Here is an 8517-nt window from a genome sequence, read left to right as displayed (position 1 = left end):
CCCTCACTAAGTACCCTATGGTCCAATACCACCGCATAGAAATAACAGACACTGAACTGCCACACACCTTGCCTGACAGTGACCCTCTTCGTTTCACCGGCAGGGCGGTAACCCAATGATGGGATTAGCACAGGTCCTTGACCCTTGATGGCCAAGTAACTCTCCCTGTGTAGCCTAAGACAGGGGCCGTCGCTGCGGTCCTGGCAAAATCGCCTCTTTAAAAGAAAAGAAAGGGGGAATTGTCAGAGACCAAGGAACGAAACCGAAAAACCATAGAAACCATAGAAAAAAAACTTAGTGAAGGGTTTCCCAAGAAACGAAACTTATGTTAGGAATAGAAACTTATCCAGCTTCATCCGGGATAGGCGTGGCGAGACCAACGGCTTGAGACCATCGGAAAATTCCTTACCCCAGCCCTAGAAGCATATAAACCCACTCCCTGCACACAATAAACGAGCCTTGTCACAATTAAGACTGATTTGTCTTTATTGCGCCTTGGTCTCTCTTCTCTCTCCCTATGGTTCTTTCAGGTGGCTGACTCATGGGTCTCGTGGTTGTATCCGGCTGGATGTGGATAGGCAGATGCCTGATTAACCTCATTTCCTATTCTATTGTTAATTGGATTTATGTATCAGCAAAGCATTTTATATGGGGCTTTAGGATAATTTCAGAGAGCAGAGGAAAAGAGAAAGCTATCAAATTAATACATATTACATAAAGGTATGTAAACATATATGCATTTATGTTTATCTTTGGGCAGTTTAATGTAATAGTAGATAACTTGTTCATACATCACATACATCATTTTGAAGAGGTACAATGACATTATGAGGTGATGTCTTGACTGGTGCATGACATAAAGCTGTCAGCTCATTCTCCCATCCAGAGTCATCCAAGTCTAATAGAAAACAAAAATCAAGACAACTGCTAATCTCCTGGGATACAGTGGATGGCCTTGTTATCTTTGATGTCTGATTAAGTTGTAGGCATTCCATAGTATCTGCTTCAGCCACCTTCATGGCCTTTGGAATAAAATTGTTCTAATCTATCCAATCCACCATGCTTGGTAAAGATATCCTCTGTGTTCCTGATGGGTTTGAGGCCTGTCAGTTGCCTTCAACCTGTTTATCTCATCTGACAAGATGATTTTACTAAGGTATGGCCACTATACATGCTACAGCTTATTGGAGTTATGGATAAGAGTTGGGTGACTGACACCAAAAATGGGTGATCACCCTGAAAAGGGCTTATCAAGTCCTCAAACCAGAAGTCTTAGTTCTTTCTACACACTGCATACAGGTAGTGGATAGATTTCTGGACTTGAAATTAGGAAGTCTCATCTTCCTGAGTTCAAATCTGGTATCATACACTTATCTGTGGGACCTGGGCAAGTCCTTTAATGCTGTTTGCCTCAGTTTCTTCATCTGTAAAAATAAGCTATAGAAGGAAATAAGAGTTTCTGAGCTCCTAGCCCAGCAAGATGAAAGGGGGCGGTGGCCCGAGCAACAGCAGCAGCGGAGGCAGTGGCAGCAGCAGCAGCAGCAGTGCCTGCAGCCTCTCCAGACGCAGCCAGAGGACTCCATGAAGTCTGAGCAGCGCCTGCAGCCCAGCCCAGCCGAGCCCTCAGTTTTCTGATGGAGGTCCCTCAATGGGACCCACTGAGAAATGACTCCCTGCCACCCACCCTGACCCCAGCCGTGACCCCCTACGTAAAGCTTGGCCTCACCATCGTCTACACTGTCTTCTACTTGCTCCTCTTCGTGTTCATCTACGTCCAGCTCTGGCTGGTCCTGAACTACGGACACAAGCGTTTCAGCTACTAGACGGTCTTCCTCTTCCTCTGCCTTTTCTGGGCCTCTCTGTGGACCATCCTCTTCTTCTACTTCAAAGACTTTGTCACAGCCAATTCACTGAGCCCCTTCGTCTTTTGGCTGCTTTATTGCTTTCCCGTGTGCCTCCAAATTTTCACCTTGACATTGATGAACCTGTATTTCACTCAGGTGATTTTCAAAGCAAAATCAAAATACTCTCCAGAATTACTGAAATACCGACTTCCCCTCTACCTGGCTTCCCTCTTCATGAGTCTTCTTTTCCTGTTGGTGAATCTAACCTGCCCAGTACTCATAAAAACAGAAAATTGGGAGAGAAAGATTATCGTTTCATTTCGAGTTGCCATTAACGATACCCTCTTTGTTCTCTGCGCTATCTTGCTGTCTGTCTGCCTCTACAAGATTTCCAAGATGTCCTTAGCTAATATATACTTGGAATCTAAGGGTTCCTCTGTGTGTCAAGTGACCACCATTGGAGTGACCGTTATCCTGCTTTATGCATCCAGAGCCTGTTACAATTTGTTTATATTATCCTTTTCTCAGAATAAGAATGTCCATTCCTTCGATTAGGACTGGTACAACGTATCAGACCAGGCAGATCTGTAAAATCAGCTTGGAGATGCTGGCTATGTAGTGTTTGGAGTGGTCCTTTTTGTGTGGGAGCTCCTGCCCACCACCTTAGTTGTTTACTTCTTCAGAGTTAAAAATGCTACAAAGGATCTGACAAACCCTGGGATGGTCCCGAGTCATGGATTTAGTCCTCGATCCTATTTCTTTGACAACCCACGAAGATACCACAGTGACGATGACCTCGCCTGGAATATTGACCCTCAAGGGCTTCAGGGAAGTTTTGCACCAGATTACTATGACTGGGGACAACAAACTAATAGCTTCATGTCACAAATAGGATCGCTACAAGATTCGATATCGGATCTCCACAAATCCAGCAATCTGCCGGCAATCTGCTAACAACAAACAGTATTATAGAATTTTATTATGATTGAATTTCTCTAGAGATTGATTTTTGGGTAATAATATAAGTTTATTGATTATATCAGGTTTATTGGTTAGGCGAGCATCATAACCGATAAAATGACATATAGGTCTCCGAGGTTGTCTCTCATGACCGGGGGCGACCTGAGCTGGGTCACGTAGCCTGATAAATAGATTTTTAGAAGTTCATTATTCAGCCTCTCCCTTGACCATCTCAAGACAACTTTAACTGGTGATAGCTAATTAAGAGATGGTCCATCAATCTATCCACCCATCCCCATACCCACATCTTGGGAAACAGAGAGACAGGAAAAACAAAACAAAAACAAAAACAAAAAAAAAACTTGTCCTCTTCAATTATTAAACAATTTTTTTTAAAAAAGAAATTATTCCTTTGGATTCCCAAGGACAAAGAAAAATGCAAAAAGTAGTAGATTAGATGGTATCTCTAACCCAGATCCCAGACTGAGGAATACACAGTAATCCCCCATAGGAATTAATACAGTATATGAAAAATAAATTCTCACAATTTTATTCTGCAGTGAAAAGTTTCAGAAAAAACAAGTTCAAAGACAGCCAGATGTTAAGGGCGCTGCCACAGGAAAAGTAGGATTTGACATTGTTTCTTGCTACAGATTTCTGATGGCTCCAGTGGGACTAAGCAATAATTTAGATGGACAAAACTTTATTTTAGTTAATACTAAAGAACTGAGCCTAGTTATTTCCCTAGGCATAATTTAATTTTTTTTACTTGTACTTTTACAGAAGTCATATTTTATATAACTTAAAAGATAATGCTAAAGTATAGTAAAATTCTCTCGGGGCAGCTGGGTAGCTCAGTGGAGTGAGAGTCAGGCCTAGAGACAGGAGGTCCTAGGTTCAAACCCGGCCTCAGCCACTTCCCAGCTGTGTGACCCTGGGCAAGTCACTTGACCCCCATTGCCCACCCTTACCACTCTTCCACCTATGAGACAATACACCGAAGTACAAGGGTTAAAAAAAAATTCTCTCCCAAGATTTTGTTGATGCAATGTGTTTTTTAGTTTGCACAGATATTTTTATGTATAATTCACTTTAAAAGTATACAATATATAGTTTAATGTGTACTGTATGGCTTAATGCATTCCTCAGATTATTAAAATGATTCCAATTAATAAAAAAGAAGGAAATAAGAAACAATTCCAGTATCTTTGCCAAGACCTTAAATAGGGTTGCAAAGAGTTGGACATAAGTGAACAGTATTGAACAACAAATATATAACTTAATGTATACACATATATGCTTATGTTATTTACATTCACACATACATTGCTTATATATGTATAGACATATATGTGTGTGTACATGCATACATAATGAATATATGTATGTGTGTATATATTATATGAATTTTTAGCTATAGAAATATATTTCTGAACATTTTCAACTGAACTATAAAGACATATTATAGATCATGGATTTAATCTGGAATGTCATCTAGTACAAAAATCTCATTTTGAAAATGAAGAAAAGGTGGCCTACAAATGATATAATTTGTCCAGGATCACATAAGTAGGAAGTATCAAAGCAGACATTAGGTATTAGATTTTTAATTCAAATTATCCAGTGTTCTCTTCACTGCACATTATTTCCCCCTATGGAATTAGTTAAACTTGGAATTGCTTGAATGAGCATTGTAAAAAAAATAATACTTAATGGGTTGACGTCATCTTGGAAAAGACATTTCCAATGGAGTTTCCCAAGAAGCTCTCTTTGACCCTGTGTAATTCATTTTATTTTTTTCCTCAATGATTCGACAAAAATATTGGTGACATACTTTTTAAATTTGGAGAAGACACAAAAATTCAAAGGAACAGCTACTAACAATTGAAATGGTAGAGCCAAGATTCAAATAGGCCGTAACAAGATAGACTGATCTACCCAAACTACAATGAAACTTAATAGATAAATGTGAACTAATTGTCTTACTCTACTATATTAGAGTTGTGGAGAGGAAACCCCTGAAAGCTTATGTCTTTAACAAATTCCAGGGAGAAGGAAAGACTTCAAATATAGAACCATTTATGAACTATATTTCCAGAATTAGCTTAGCTAAGTTTGAAAAGGTTCACCTCTAGCCTATCTATAGAGTGATAGATGTTTTTTATCATAGAAACTCTTGATATTTTCTACAAAGTCCTAAATTGCTTACAAATTACATTGATACCAATATTACCCACAATGACTAAAATAACAAATTATTGAAATCATAAGGGAAGGAAGGAAACAAGCATTTATTATCATCAAATAAATGCCAGATACTGCTTTGTGTTTTACAAGTGTTAACCCATTTGAGTCTATCTTGGAAGACAGGTGCAAGTATTTTATGAATTTTTCAGTTTAGTCTTTTTTTCAATTTGGCTCCTTTGGGGCTCAAATAAAAGATCAGAGAGCAACTTTGGGTTTAGAATAGCTAGGTTTTATTTAGATTAGGAAAGGGAAGGTCTAAGGAAAACAAGGAGGTAGATAGAAGGGGAAAAAGGCACCAAGAGAGAGATCAGGGTAGATAGCATCAGCCAGCCTCCAGGCTTCAAAGAGCAGAGCGACCCCAGGGTAGAGAGTCTGAAAAGGCACCAAACTTTCTCTTTTATACTTTCTCCAACCTCTCCCACAAAGGAAGTGGGAGGTGTCAGGGGAAGTTGTAGCAGGGAGCCCTGGGAGATGTAGTCTTCCAGGGATAACAATAATTTTAAATGCCACAATGTACAAACTAGAGGGTATTCTAAATTGAACAATTGAATTGGACAGGAAACTGGAGTCCAAATGTTCTGGGCAGTTTTACTCAGGTGAGCAACATTATTTAGCCTTAGAACTAAAAGGCTATCAAGCACTTATGGATTATAAAAGATTTAATGAAAATGATTGTACTCAACCATAAAAAAGAATTTTAAAATGATATAATTTACTAATTAAAAAAGATTCTGTTCTTCCCCACCTCTACATTCACTAGCACAGAGATGCTGTTTCACAAAAACATCCTACAAACAGCAAAATTTCTGGTGAACCTTTAATGTTCTGGATACAACTGGCTGGGCCTTTAAACTCAGGCTTCAAGGAATACACACCGCTCATTCAAATATTAGTTCTTCAGACTAACAAAATAATTGTCCCTTTAAAGGGAAATGATCCTAGGTTCCCTGAATCATATTTAGCAACTGAAAGATTGCCCAAAGTACCTGGGGATATTTAAACAAAAGATGAAAAGGCTTATGTAATATATGGCACTTGACTTCAAACATATTAAGGAATGTCATGGGAAAGAGCCATTAAAATCATTTTGCTTAGCCTCTAAAAAATAGGAGCAATGTATAGAAGTTCTAGCAAAGTATCGTTTGACAAAGTAAACTAAAAAACCAAACAAAACAAAACCTCTCTTAATTGGTTCTGTCTCAAAGTAAACTGGTCTAACTTGGGAGTTATTCATCCTTGAATATTTTCTTTTTTTAGTTCAAAGGTTTTTTCCCCCAATTACATAATAATAATTTCAAACATTTTTCTCCAAATTTTAAGATTCAAACCATTTTATTCCCTCTCCCTAATTGAAGTGAGCAATTTGATTTGGTCATACATGTATTATTCTCTAAAACACACTTCCATGTTGGTTATTGTTGTAAGAGCACATTTATACAAAACCAACATGCCAAAATAAAATCATAAAAATATAGATGAGAAAGATTGTATGCTTTGATCCTCATCCATCCAACTCAACAGTTCTTTCTCTGAAGGTGGATGGCATTCCCCATCATAAGTCTTTCAGAATTGACCAAGATCATTTTATTACTTAAAGTAGCCAAGTTTTTACAGTTGATGATCATACAATATTGCTGTGACTGTACAATGTTCTTCTGGTTATGCTTATTTTGCTCTGCAATTCATGCAGATTTTGCCAATTATTTTCTGAAATCATTTTGCTTATCGTTTCATATGACACAATAGTAATACATCACTGGCATATACTACAATTCGTTAAAGCAACCCCCAGCTGATGGACATCCCCTCAAATTTCAGTTCTTTGGAAATATTTTTATAAATATATAAATATTATATAAATATCTTTGTACAAGTAGTTCCTATATTTTTTAAAAAATTTCTTTGGGATACAGTAGTAATGTACTAGTAATGGTATTATAGGATCAGAGTAGTAGTGCCATTACAGGATAAATAGGTATGCTTAATTTTATGGCCCTTTGAGCACAGTTCCAAATTGTCCTCCTGAATGTTTGGATCAGTCCACAATTCAACTAACAGTAGATTAGTGTTTCTCAATTTTGCCACATCCCCTCCAAAATTTATCACTTTTCTTTACTCTTATATTGGCCAATTGAACAATTCAACTAAGGTGGGACAGTATTGTTTTAATTTTTATTTCTCTAACCAAGAAAGAGTGATTTAGAACAATTTTTCATATAGTTATTGATTTCTTCATCTGAAAAGTGCTGGTTCATATCCTTTAACTATTTGTCAACTTGGGAATGGCTTATAAGCTTATAAATTTGACTTATTTCTCTATAAACTTGAGAAATTAGATCTTTATCAATTTTCCCAGTTTGTTGTTTCCCTTCTAATGTTAAATTTATTTTTGTTTGTACAAAAGTTTTAAACTTAATACAATCAAAATTATTCATTTTACATCTTATAATACTCTCTAACTTTTGTTTGTTCATAAATTCTTCCCTTCTTGAAAGATCTGCCAGTTAACCTATTCTGTGTTCCCCTGATTTAGTTATAGCATCACTCTTTATATCTAAATCATATACCCATTCTGACCTTATATTGGGGGGGGGGTGTGAGATATCAATCTATACCAGTGATAGCAAACCTATGGCACATGTGCCAATGATAGCATGTGTGACAAAGATGGCATACAGAGACTTGCTGTCCCTGGCAGAGATGCTCCCTTCCCCCGCTCCATTGTGCCTCTCTGCCCCTCTGCACTTACTCCCTCTCTTCAGTGGAGGACTCAAGCTACTCTCCTTCTTTTTTCCCTCTCCTATTTGGTCCTGGGCTCCTATGACCTTTCTCCCTTGGAAGAGGTGGCCAAGGCTGAGGGGGAGACTCGGTGCCTGGGCCTTCATAGAGGAGTATGCTGACCCCGCCTCCCCACTGCAGGCAACCTGGGTAGCAGAAAGGAAGGAAATAATAGCAGAATACTTCTCCCCCATCTGATTTTTCACCTGAACAACCTTCTTCCCTGCCCCCTCCCTGGGGTTACTGCTTTGCTTTCAAGATCAAAACCTCAGATGGCTCTGCCCTCTTCAGAGCTGAGAAAGCCCCACACTCCTTGCTTGGGGATCAGTAGGGATAGCATTGCTGCTGCCACTTCCTTTGTGAGGCTTGAGTTTTTTGTTTTTTGTTTTTTGCTTTGAAAACTTATTTTTAGCATAGTGCAATCTGTTTGTTGTGAAGTGGCAGCAATGCTTGCACAAACAACTCAAATAAAAGTTCTGAGTACAAAAAGAGCTCAAGGTTACCACACAAGGGAATGGATTACCCATGGACATTTCACAGCAGTTCTCCTCTTCCCTTGAGTCTCAGGCTGTGGAAGCCCCAAATACAGTATTAGTGGGGTGCCATGAAGGAAAAGCAGGGCTCCTCAACCTGTCAAGGATTTCCTTCCCAACTCACCAGTGCTGGGAGGATAAGGCCCAGCATCTTC

The 8517-nt window shown here is 38.6% G+C and overlaps 1 pseudogene; it reads left to right on the top strand.

The window, feature by feature from the left end:
• Positions 1-1634: 1634 nt before the first annotated feature.
• LOC123231245 lies at positions 1635-2798 on the top strand (annotated as a pseudogene).
• Positions 2799-8517: the final 5719 nt, after the last annotated feature.

This window comes from Gracilinanus agilis, chromosome 1, assembly GCF_016433145.1.
Source record: "Gracilinanus agilis isolate LMUSP501 chromosome 1, AgileGrace, whole genome shotgun sequence".
Lineage (NCBI taxonomy): Eukaryota > Metazoa > Chordata > Mammalia > Didelphimorphia > Didelphidae > Gracilinanus > Gracilinanus agilis.
Note: the sequence above shows the minus strand (reverse complement) of the source record. Positions and strands in the feature narration are given on the sequence as shown.